The 11,656-nt window shown below is 49.7% G+C and overlaps 1 protein-coding gene across 9 annotated transcripts in view; it reads right to left on the bottom strand.

Annotated features, from left to right (window-relative positions):
- Positions 1-11,656, bottom strand: part of SH3RF2 (SH3 domain containing ring finger 2) — a 110,628-nt gene that overhangs the window by 4,104 nt on the left and 94,868 nt on the right. The window contains exon 10 of one of the 9 annotated variants that reach the window (XM_059698767.1): positions 815-1,065. The exons of 7 other annotated variants lie outside the window; for them this stretch is intronic. The gene's annotated coding sequence lies outside the window, so the exon portion shown is untranslated. Of the gene's footprint in view, positions 1-814; positions 1,066-11,656 lie in introns of those variants that run through there. One more of the 9 variants, XM_059698766.1, reaches the window with a different exon arrangement.

Genomic DNA, 11,656 nt, shown 5'->3' with positions numbered 1-11,656 from the left:
GTTGGTCCGCTCTTTTAACTACATTTATTGTGATGTAGCATTTCTGAGCGAGTGCAGGGGCAGGGAAGTAATAAGGAAGTAACTGCCAAGGGAAGGCTGGCCGCACATTGATTTGACCTTCCAGGTTGTGCTAAATGATGTAGAAAGAACTTCAACTCCAAGATCGACTGACATTTTAATAGGCACTGAAAAGCCCATCAATGGGGAGGCGGAATTCACCTACCACGGGCATTGCGCAGGGCTGGGTGACTGCCCTTGTTAGTGCTGTGTCTATAAGTGGGGTTTTAGGATTAGGCAGGCAATAATTCTTTGTTTATTGAGCACGCAGAGGACAAGTCTACTTGGCGTAGAAAACTCTGATGTCAGCAAGAAAGCTTGCTCCCAGCTTGAATGAGGTGGCAAGAGGTTAGCAGTGCAGACTCGAGCCAGGTTACCCGGTTTTATTTCCAAAGTCTAATGCCTCGCCGTGTGACCCTGTGGAAATTATTTAATCGCTCTAGGTCTTAGCTTCCCTATCGGTAATCTGGGGATAGTAACAATGTTTACTATGTATGGTCGTGGTGAGATTTTTTTGTGTGTGTGGGGTGAGATTTTTTAAATCAGTCAATGTAAGTAAAGCAATAGAACAGTGTGTGGCCCATAGCAGGGGTCTATAATTGCTGGCTCACAAGTATTATTATAAATGAAGAGACATCTTGAAGGCTATTTATTGTGATCCTGCTTCTTGATTATCTCAATGGGAAACCCTTCAAGTGGATACAGATCATCCAACTGACGCATCGCCACACTCATTGCTAATTTCTTTTGTCTTAAAAATCTAAGTCTCAGTTTCCTGAATTGAGTTCTTAAAATCTTACATACTAACCTAAACGTGAGGATAATGATAGTTCAGTACAATATTTATTTATGTAGGTGTTGTGGGATGGACTTTATTTTTTAATCCCAATTTATAGATGAAAAAAATTGAGACTCAGAGAGGTGAGGTGACTTTCCTATAGTCACACAGCAAGTCACACTTGAAGTACAACTGAAGTGTTCCAATTCTATAGCCTGGGATCTTAACTGCTGGGCCAGAGAGAAAGACAGGGAGAGAAGGAGGAGGAAGACAAGAAGGAGGGAGGCAGGGACAGGGAGAGAGACAATAACTAATAAGTCCAATGAATAATGGGCATGGAAATTCAATAAATACATCCTAATAATAACAAATGAGATGACATTTCATGTCTTGTCTACACAATTCCAAACAACCATTTTGACTGCTTAGAAAAAAAAAAAGACAAATTACTTTTGACTGGCTGTGCAGTCATTGTTTTAAAGTGCCGGGAGGGCCAATTCCTTCGGAAGAAGGCGAGTTCTTAAGCTCCTGCAGCCCCGGATGCCAGTGCCTGAGCCCGGCCCCTTGTTTCACAGCTGGGGAAGGGCTGGAGCAAATGCTGTGCCGTCACCCCCAGTTCATCCTCCTTATGAAGGCCCTTCTGGCAGGAAAAAGGGGATTCATCCATCGTCCACTTGGTCATTCAACACATATTTATTGTATGATAAAAAAATGTCTGATTAATGAATGAATTTCCTTGACACATTGAGTTCAGTCCTGTTTGCCTCACCACACTGTATGTCTAGTTCCTTCTTAGCTTTCAAATCCCAGCTCAAATGTCACCTCTTTGGAGAAACCTTTCCTGGCCACCCTACCTAATAGTTCATACTCCTCAGCCATTCTCTGTCCCATTGTCTGGTTTCCTTGATAACACGTCACATAGAAATAATTCTATGTGCTTGCTTATCATTCACCCTCCTTCATGAAGGCAGGGACCTTACTTGCATTGTTCACTGCGGTACCCCAACTGTATGGAACAAAACCTGGTGCACAGTGGATGGTCAATCAATATTTGTGTAATGAAAATGAATGAGGTGACATTGATTTCTATGCCGGAAGAAGAGTCTGTGACTTTAAATGGAGATGGAGTGAGAGGTAGCATGTGGGCCTGGAGCCTCTTGGTCATAGTGACATGTCCAGCAGGGGTCTGAGGAATCAGCACGTGCCCTTTCTGAATTACAAAGCGTGCCAGGGACATTGGATTTCCATTAATTGGCACCAAGGAGGAGGGTTGTTATTGAGCTCATCAGCCAGCTGGAAGCCTGTCTGCAAGTCAGAATGGATGTTTCATAAACCCAGTCAACCTTGAGAAGCTGTAAGTCCCCAAGAGGGGCAGCACCCATGGGCTCATGGTGGCTTCCAGGGTCGCAGACAACCCTAAACTTTCCATCTTCAACAGATGAGGGGGCGAGGTCACGGTAGGGACAGCCAGAAGAGAAAAGACACATGAGGGTTTTGGCATAAGACACATTTAAAAATAGTTGTCATGTTGCCGCAACCCTGGTACCAGCTTATCTGAAAGTCGAGGAGCGTGAGGAAGCTGCGATTTCAGAACTGCCCCACTGCTTCCTCGCTGTGGCCTCAGGCAGGCGATTTGGTCTCGGAGCCCCAGCTGCTTGATCTATAAATAGGGGGCGATGACACTTCACTCGTGGGGGTGTTGTGAGGATCAAAGGAGGAAATGTCCATGTAAATAATAATGATAACTGGGGGTACAGAGTGTTTTCTATGTGCTGGGCACTGTGCTAATGACCTCATGCACATTATCTCATTCAACCCCTACCCAGCACTCAGGGAAAGCACAGTTAGTACCTGAATTTTACAAGCGAGGGAACTAAAGCTTGGGGAGCTTATGTGACTTGCCCTGGTGACACAGGGAAGAATTCAGTCACCTGACTCACAGTGCTCTTGACCAGCCTCTAACTGCCCTCTACTTGGCACTTAGCACACTCTAATGAATGGCAGCTCTTGACATTCTGTCCCTGGAGTTAGCATTTCTCTTGCTCACCTGCTTTCAAGCCTTTGTCACACTCTTCCTCCAACAGCCACCACTTCTAGGGCCCCTTTTGTTCACGGGCACCTGGCCTACCTATCTCCCTTCCTCTTCCCAACCCCTGTGAAGTGCCGATCATTGTTTCCACTCTGCAGATGAGGAAAGAAAGTCTCAGAGAGGTTAATTAACTTGCTCCAAAGTCACACAGCCAATAAGTGGTGGGGCCAGGATTTGAACTCAGGGACATGTGGTTCCAGAACCCCACATAACATTTCTCCATGCCTCCAACCATCTTTCAGAACCCCTTTTCTCCTCAATGAAGCTCTCCTGGCAACGGAAACCTCCTCATTGCTCTCCTCTCTCACTTCTGCCCGCAGGGTACAGCCCTAGCTCTATTTTTGAATTGTGCCTCCATATCCATTTATTGGTAGTAGATACCATTCATCGGACACTTCAATGTACCCAATGCCATGATCAGGTCTGTACACGCATGATCTCCTTTAACCCTCTCGAGAACCCGATGAGGTGGATTCTAATCCCCATGTTACACAAAACAGATTCAGGGAGGTATTGTAACTTTTCCAAGTTTCTTTAGTCATTTGCCAAAGGAAACATAACTAGTGACAAAGCTGGGACAAAACCCCCAAATGATTTGGTTCCAAAACCCAGTCTCTTAGTTAACTATAATAATAAAAGCATAATATGCTAATTAGACTGGACAGCCAAATGACCTTCTGGACATCCTTCCAGACAAAGCTGGGGCTGCGAGGGTCGAGCCCCATGCACAAATTTTGTGCATCGGGCCTCTAGTCTGTACAGTGGGGCCTTGACTTACAAGTGTCCCGACTAACGAGTTTTTTGAGATATCAGCTGTCTCTCGGCTGATTTTTTGTATTGAGTTGATAGAGTAATCTGAGTTACCGAGCTCCTTAACGAGCTCCTTAATGAGCTTGGTCTCGGAACGAATTAAACTCATAAGTCAAGGCCCCACTGTATATATAAAAGCCTAAGCGACCGGTCGACTGGTGGACCAGTTGCTATGATGCGCACTGACCACCAGGGGACAGATGCTCAACACAGGAGCTGCCCCCTGGTGGTCAGTGTGCTCCCATAGCAGGAGTGCCAGTCAGCTGACCCATGGGTGTCAGAGGCCGGGCTCACAGCTTATGAGCGCAGCTGTGGCAGTGCCTGCAGCGGAGCGGCAGCAAGCCTACTGAGCGGTGGCGGCGGGCACAGCAGGGCTGGGATGAGTGGGAGCAGCATGGTGCCTGCCCCAGGCTCGGGCTCCTCCCCAGCCGCCTGCCACTTCGCACACTACTACATCCCTCAGGGGGTGTTCGACTGCCGGTTTCGGCTGATCCCTGCAGGCCATGCTGAGGGATCCTATGGTGCATGTGTGCACCAGGCCTCTAGTTATATTAGAGGCCCGGCGCACGAATTTGTACATGGGTGGGGTTCCTTGGCCTGGCTGGTGATTGGGGCCAATCGGGGCCATCTCACCCAGTTCTGATCAGAGCCATTGGGGCCAGCTGGCCAGGGGGAGGGGGCCACAGGAGGTTGGCCGGCTGTGGGAGTGCACTGACCACCAGGGGGCAAGTCCTACATTGAGCGCCTGTCCCCTGGTGATCAGTGTGTGTCATAGCAACCGGTCAACCGGTTGTTTGGTCGCTTAGGCTTTTACTGGTGTATATATAGATTGCTTCTCCCTATCTTGTCAAGTTCCAGTGGGTTGGGAATTGAGCTACCTTCTCATGGTATAGCTACTCCCCCCCACCCCCCAAATCCTTATTGACTGAGGCTTTAAAATCTAGTCCTCTGTTGGAGGTTTCCATGATGGAGGTCTAAGCTCTCAAATTTGCCAATATCTAAAAACAACTTGAGCTTATAAAAGAATTGCGCTCCTGAATAGAATGTGCAAGTGGAGTTTTTGGAACTCTGGTTCTGATATCTAAAATTAGCCTTCTCTTCCAAAAGTATGGCCCCTCTGACTGATGGCTCTGCTCCTTGTCCTGGAGGCTGCTGCCAGCGCTCTTGAGCTGTGACTGACATGTCCTGTTCATACAGTGCAATCTCTGGCTCTCCCAGACAGCTATGGAAACTTCTCTCCCCAAGGAACTGGGGGGGTGGGGAGTGGGGAGGGGAGGGGGCAGGAATCTGGGTAGAGCTCTTTGAAGTTGATATTTATTTGACTTCCTCTTTGGCCCTCCAGGCATTTTCACTGTCTCCTTACATTTTGATTCAAGCTTGCTTTTGCTTAATGTGAGGGTCTCCTGAATGGAAATGGCTCTCACTATCCTCTTGATGGCCCAGGGAGTCGCCATTTTCATGAGAACAACATGAGGATGGCTCTGGTCTCCAGGACACAGACTCTACAGCAGTCAAACTCTGACATTGCAAATGGCCTTCACCAAGTCAGTGGGTCATGCTAGCACTTACGCCAACAGCATTAGCTGAAGATACACAAAACGGCCTTTGCAAATGCCTTTTGCCATTGTCCCTGGGTCTTGGCTGGCATCCTTTTAGTCCTTACCAGGCTGCCACTCCTATCCATCTAGTAGTGACCTTATTTGCATAATTAGCTTTAATCTGTGTGTATGTGCTTACCCCCAAAAGCAATTGCCTTTGAACTTTGGATAAATACCAGCATGGAACACTGGACAATGTCAGCTCTTGAGCCCTTGTTCCCAGAGAGAAGATGAAAGTGGACAATGTAAGCTCTTGAGCCCTCTTGTTCCCACAGAGAAGATGAAAGTGGGGGTCATTTTGGAAATCATATTCCATCCTGCTCTGTATCACTTCCAGTGAGGACAGGCAAAACCAGAAATGAACTCATGAAGAGGGAGAGGCCTAGGGAATGCACAATGATCATCGCATTTTGATGTCAATGATCCAGAACCACATTGTAGGCCTCAGTTCTTTTTCAATTTGCCCAGCTGTGTCTGGCTGCCCTTGCAGCAGGGGTAGAGATTTGCTCTTTGGGTTTCTCTGCATAGAACACTCTGTTACCTTCCTTCCCACCCCTTCTTCTTGGATGACAAGACCCTGTAGCTTTTCTGGAGGACTTGACTCTCTGAGTTAAACCTCCCACTCCATCCCCATCTCCATCTTCATGCCTGTGATCTCTGCATTACACACCTGCTTGTCTATCCTCTCCCAACTCAACCTTGTTGTGTGTTTATAGTTGCCATGGAACAAGAGGCATGTGGGGAGATAACATTCCAGTTGGGCGTAGAGTCCTGGGTTCTAGTCCTTGTTGCCTTGGGCAGGTCACTTGAACTCTGAGCCTTAATTCTAACTCTACAATGGGATAACAGCAGAACCTCCCCTCATTGGGTTGGGTAGGATTTGATGGCATAATGCATGTGAAGTGCTTGGCACATAGTAGGTGCTCAGTAAGTAGTGGCAACTATTGCTGAATGAAGGGTTAGAGAAACGTGTTTTTTTTTTTTTTAAGTCTCCCTTCCATCTCAAACTACTCTGTGACTTTATGCAAGGCCTTGGAACATTCTGAGTCTCCGTTTTTTGATCTATAGTCTGGGGACAGAAAGATTTTCCCTGCATCCTTCACAAGGCTCCTAGGAGAATTTGTCAGTAGCAGCAGCAGCGGCAGCAGCAAGATCTGTTTTAGTTTCAGATTCTGAGGAGCAGCTCTGGTTTCTGCAGTCGGCTCCCCAGAGGTGCCAGGCAAGGCCCTGAGGAAAGATGCCTGGAGAGGCCTGTACTCAAGCCATTTGGGCACAGCTCCAACCCACACCTTCTCTATTCAGGAGCAGCAAGATCTCCCAAAACAGCTGTGCTTGGGCGAGTTCTTGTACAAATCCCTCTACACTAGAACTTCTCAAAACCAGACATGCCTGTGTATCAAAAATCTCCACTCCCAGCAATGAATCAAAGGCTCAGATGCCCAGTGATGGAAGCCAGATGGGCGTCCGGACTCAGGTGGGGCATATAAGGCCTCAGATTGCAATATTTGCTTTGATTAGTGTTGACTGAGTTACACTGAGGATCCCATATGGTACACATGTGGGAAAAATTTACAAGAGAATGATAGGCATGGAGTTTAGGACAGTGGCTGGGAGTGAAGTGGGGAAGAGGGGAGGAAAGGATGAGGGGTACAGCAGGCTTCAATGGTATTATTATTTTTTTAAAAGCTAGGTGGTAGATGTATGGTTGTTTGTTTTATGAATATATATATATATATATATATATATATATATATATATATATACTCATTTAAAAAGGGAGATGAGGAGAAAGGGATCCCCAAGTCCAGAAAAAAGTAATGAGAATCCCTCTCTTTGAAGGCCATGTGTATTTTACCTATCCTGTTAATCACTGTATCCCCCTGCCTCGCACAGAGCCTGGTCCAGCGTGGGTGATGGGTACCGGCTGTGGAATGAATGGATGGATGATGCCTGGGTGAATTTGTAATACTCCTTCATGCCCCCCACCCCCATCACCTTGATCCCACCTCTGCTACATTCTATTTGTCAACATGTAGGCCAGGAGGCAGAAGGGCTTCCTGGGACATTTTGTTTCTGTTCTGGTCTAGGACACAACACGATGACCTGGCAAACAGATGGCTTGATCATTTAACATTGTTCTATTTCAAGCAAAACGTCCTGGCGAGATTGATGCTCAGTGACTCCAACCTGCTGCAAGGCTCTTTGGAACGAACTCCTCTGGTTTGGTCCTGCCTGCCAAACACATTCCCCAAGTCCTGTCTTTCCTGGTCCCCCGAGAGGCTGCTGCAAGTGCAAACACTCCCTCCTCTTAGCCAAAGGAGAACTGGGGTCTTTACTCTCAAGGCATAAACAGGAGGAGCGTCAGTGGCAGTAGCTGCTGGCCTGGGACAGCCCAGCTTGCTAAGCACTTGCTCCCACCTGGAGAGCCTCGGGGGGCTTTGCCACCCTGCCCGCCACAGCTGCTCTCCTCCTGGGAAGCGGGGCCGGAGGCTGTGGGGCCGGCCTGTGTGGACAGAGGCGGGTGAGGCGATGAGGAGGGATGCCTGCTCATTGAACTGAAACAAATGACTCCGATGCCCGCCACACGCATGCCAGAGGAGCTGGGAAACTAAGGACTTTGCTTATGCCTGTGAAAGTACCCGCTGAGAATCGTAGACTGGCGAGCTGGGGGCCTGACGGTGACTGTCAAGGGCTGGACGGTGGCAGGGGTGGGGGTGGGGAAGAGTGCTGGGCTCCACAGCAGCTTCTCAGCCTCTGCGCGGCTCTCTGGGCCTTAGTCTTTACAACAAGATACTTAACCCGTGTGGATAGGCACTAGCCAATCAGAACGAAGGAGGGTTTCATTGCCTAGGTTTCAGCTGGCCTTAATCCCTTCGCTGCTGGAAGGTAGAGTGATGGGGAGGGCTTGGAGGAGGGCCGAGGGTGCAGGAGTGGGCGAGGCCTTGGGGAGCTCAGATCAGCCACGGTTTACCCATCAGGACAGGCCCCTTTCAATGTTAACAGCCGGTGTGGCCGCACTCCTGCTGAATGCCAGCTCTGCTGGACAACACAGAAAGGCGGGTTCGGTTCTCACTCTCTACGTGCATAAGCATCACTGGGGAGCCTGCTGACAACACAGATGCCCTGTTCCCACCTCGAAACGACCGAAGGGCGCTCTCTAGGGCCCACGTGCGGCCCATGACGCTCCCTCCCGAGGCCACGTGCCCTGGACCAGCGGATCTCTAAGGATCCAGCTCTGACTGTCAGGGGTTTGCGAGGACTGAGAGATGAAGCCCGGCCCACGGTGTCTGGGGGAACGTGCCCAGGTCACGTGACCACGCTAACTCGTGCAGGTCACGTGACCACGCCAGCCAGGCCCGTCCATTTGGCTGAAGCAGCCTTGGGCCTGGCCCAGCCCCGGGATTGCTGCGGCTCAGGAGGGCGGCCCGGTGTGAATCTGAATTTTCAAGAGACGTTGGAAGTCAGTGAGCCACGTCTTGTGTCACAGGTAGGGCATTGCTCTTCCCGCCCCAGAAGCCCTGTCTGAGGCCGGTGGCGGGCAGAGGGGTGTGGCTGGTCCCACCAGAGGAGGGAGGAGACCAGCCCTAAGTGAGGGTCTGGATGCCCCTTAAGGAGTCCGTGTCCTCAGGTACGGACCTCAGAGCCTGCCCTCAGCAGCTTGCCTAGCACAGAGCTGCCAGGTCCGGTGACAGGCCGCGGGGGCGCCCTTGCTAGGGACTTAGAGGGTAGCAGGGGGGGGGGGGGGGGGGGACCAGAGCTGTCACGGGAGGAAATGTTTGGCCCAGAGGCGAGGTGCTGGGTCCTGCCCAGGATCCCTGGGATGTTCCACAGAGGGGTGGGTTCTCTAGGTATAAGAGAACGTGCCTGCGTCGCTCCATTTAAACTCAATCGCCAGATGCTTCCTCCCCTGCCTGGGGCAGCCTTCCTCCCACCCCTTTCTCTGACTCTTACTTGTCCTCCAAGACTCAGCTTAGATTGTGCTGTAACCCCCATGACTAGGCCACGCTGGTCTCTTTTAACACCACAGCCCTGGCGTGCCCTTATTTCAGACTTTCTCACCTGAAATTTCAATGGCTTGCTGCCTTAAAAACATGCACGTCTAACACCTGTTAGGTGTTTGCTCTGTGCCAGCATGGTTTAAGTCACTTTCTAGTATCATCTCAGTTAATCCTCAACAGCCCAATGAAGTTGCATGGCTATCCTCTCTATGTAAGAAAGCAAGGCCCAGAGAGGTTAAGTGACTTGCCCAGCATCACACGGCCAGGAAGTGGTAAATGCGGACTTGCACCCAGTCTGTGCAACACCGGCAACCACAGCACCCTGCCGCCTCCCGCAGGCTGAAGCCAGCATCCTGGGTTCACGCAGCATCGTCCCAAGTGGGATGTGAAGGGAGGTGGCTTGAACTCGGGGGTGTGGGCAGCTATCGGTCTCGCTCTGCCGCTGCCTGTGGGCACTCTCCAGCCTCGGGGTCCTCGGCTCTATAGTGGGGACAGTTATACCTGCCTCATAAGGTTGTTGGAAGTCACTGCGGTGCCTGGCGCATAGGCAATGTCTGAAACGTGTTGATGGGATAAATGATTGGAGGCGCCAGTGCGTTAAACTTTTACTGGGAAATAACACCCTCCTGCCCCTGTCAAATCCCCATTAGACTCCACCGAGATGGGATTTGGTTTGATGCTGGACCTGGGCGAAGAGGGTGGGTGGAGTGGGGATGGCCAGCCTTTGGAGTTGTTTACAGTTCTCAGAGAGGTTACCCTACAGAGAGAGTGGACAATGGGAAGAATATTGTTTCATTTGGGAAGCATGAATTGCATCTCAATTATATCCAAAATAACCTGCTTGGCCCCAACGGTTAAAAATGATATGGATCCATTGCTACTGAGTTGGCTGGTCATGTCCTATACCTGCCTCTCTGGGTGTAGACTAGATTGCTAAACTTATCAGCGTGATTTTTTTTTTTTATAAAGATGAGGTGTATGAACTCATATCATCCCCTGTCTCCCTGTCCTTGTGTCTTTCTCCCATTGCCTCATGTGGGTCATTCAGTGAGGCATGGAATTGGGATGCTAATTCTGTGGGGTAGACATGGGTCTGACCCAGGTCTGACCTCTGTGCATGGTTCCTTGATAGGATGATGATTTTGTTTCTGTCTTATTAAGATCTGGAAAAGTGGCGGATGATTCACTTTGTCAAGTGTGTGGGTGGGTATGTAAAGTATGTGTTTTTATACCAGGACCTTGAAGAACTGGGAATTCTTCAAGAAGGGGAATGTTGTAAGCAAACCTGCCTTTTTCTAAGGGCACCCAGCATTAGCAGCAAATGGCATTTGTGCATTAAAGTGCCCGCATTGCTGGGCATGCAGTGAATGTGAAATCCCAGCAGTGAAGTTTCATGAGAATGGATGGGGTCTGACAGCTCTGCCTTAGCTCTCGGGGACGCCCTCCTACCGTTTACAAGGCTGCCTGGGAGTCCCGCTCACTTCAGTCCCTTCCTAGCGGGGTCCCCTAGTTGTGCAGATTCGTCCTCCTTCCCCCATCTGTCACGAATGTCAAGGCCAATTTCTCCTCTTTGAAATTCTTTCCTGATGCTTTCCCCCAATCCTCTCTTTCTCTTTTTCATCACCTCCCTGCTGTCTCTCTCTCTCTCCAGGATTTTCCTCCCCTCCTTCTTCTCCTCCTTTTCCTCTCCAACATCCTTTGTCTAGTTCAGGGGTGGGGGACCTTTTTTTCTGCCAAGGGACATTTGGATATTTATAACATCATCTGAGGGCCATACAAAATCGTTAACTTAAAAATTAGCCTGCTGCATTTGGTCAAACATTTAATTAACTCACCCCTAATGCCGTGGCAGGGCCAGACCAAATGATTTCGTGGGCCTTATACGGCCTGCAGGCTGGACGTTCCCCACCCCTGGTCTAGTCCCCTTGACAGTGGCTTTCCTCTAAGAAGTGCCCCCACACAAACCTTGGGCTGACATTGTCCCACGAACACAGATGCCTTATTCTTCAACCGGTGAGACAGCTCATCTTCCCCGAAGGAGAAGGAATTAGAGAAACTAACAAACGTTGCAATGCAAACAGAATATCTACCAAAACCCAAACCCCTCCGCCTACAAGTTACTTGAAGCTCACTGTGCTTTCCTGGGGAGGTCAGCCTCCAGCCGGGTGGCTGGTCCATAGCACCACACCCACAGCTGCCTGCTCCCCGCTCCTCTCTCGTGTAAGACTCAACGTGGGAAATGGATTGAACAACTTGCAGCAGGATAAGCATTTGATAGGTAGTCAGCTTTCCCTCTGACCTTCTCATTTGGAGCAAGGCCTTTGGT

The sequence above is a fragment of the Myotis daubentonii genome, chromosome 5 (assembly GCF_963259705.1).
Source record: "Myotis daubentonii chromosome 5, mMyoDau2.1, whole genome shotgun sequence".
NCBI classification, from domain to species: Eukaryota; Metazoa; Chordata; class Mammalia; order Chiroptera; family Vespertilionidae; genus Myotis; species Myotis daubentonii.
This window is presented reverse-complemented; position numbering and strand designations above follow the sequence as displayed.